Here is a 1239-nt window from a genome sequence, read left to right as displayed (position 1 = left end):
ACACACACACACACACACACACACACACACACACATATATATATATATATACATATATACGACGGGCTTCTTTCAGTTTCTGTCTACCAAATCCACTCACAAGGCTTTGGTCGGCCCGAGGCTATATAGTAGAAGACACTTGCCCAAGGTGCCACGCAGCGGGACCGAACCCGGAACCATGTGGTTGGTAAGCAAACCACCCACCACACACCCACTCCTGCGCCTATATTTTTATTTATTTATTTATGTGTTCAGCCAAGTGGCTGCGGTCATGCTGGTGCACCACCAAATACTTAAGAATTATAGAGAAAACAGATATGATCTGAGTGAAATTTTATCAACGCATCTTGGAAGTTTAGTTTATACGTTAAAGCCCGCCGGTACCTACAAATATACAGATAATTATACATAATATGGTAGGCTCTCTTTTGAAGAAAAGTTGGCTCCTATTTCTCATAGGTGTAGCTATCCTTTTCTACTTATGGTACAAGGCCCGAAATTTTTGGGGAAGAGGCTAGTTGATTACAGCGATCCCCAGTACGCAACTGGTACTTAATTTATCGACCCTTAAAGGATGAAAGGCAAAGTCGACTTCGGCGGAACGTAAAAACAGACGAAATACCGGTAAGGATTTCGCCTGGAGTGCTAACGTGTATGACATCTCGCCGCCTTATACGTCTATTACATTAACAACCTTATTAGTGCCTATATGCTTACAGAAACATAAACGTATTCATATATACATAGAAACAGATATTCATATGTATATGTGAATGTATGTCTCCCTGTATGTATGTCAGAAAGTGTGTGTGTGTATGTGCATATAATAGTGTGTGTATTGATTAAATCCTTAAATATGCCTGTGGAGTACTTTGCTAACTTTAATATTTCAGATGGAGTAAGTTTTAATAAATGACAATCTTCTTCCGTCATTAAATAAATTCGTTAACTTGATTATCTTTCTTTGATTTACTTACTTAAGACATTAGACTGCGGTCATGCAGGGATACTGTCTTCAAGAATTTTTAGTCGACTGAATTAACCCCAGTTCTTATATATTATTAATATCGATCTGCTTTGTTGAACTGCTAAGTTACGGGGTCGTACTCACACCTCTACAACAATTGTCAAGTGCTGCTAAGGGAGAACCACACAATCGTTTAGATAACCTGTGAACTAAACCCCAAAATTTTGTGTGTGAGTGTATATATATATATATATATATATATATATATATAT

The sequence above is a fragment of the Octopus bimaculoides genome, chromosome 8 (assembly GCF_001194135.2).
Source record: "Octopus bimaculoides isolate UCB-OBI-ISO-001 chromosome 8, ASM119413v2, whole genome shotgun sequence".
Classification (NCBI taxonomy): domain Eukaryota; kingdom Metazoa; phylum Mollusca; class Cephalopoda; order Octopoda; family Octopodidae; genus Octopus; species Octopus bimaculoides.
Note: the sequence above shows the minus strand (reverse complement) of the source record.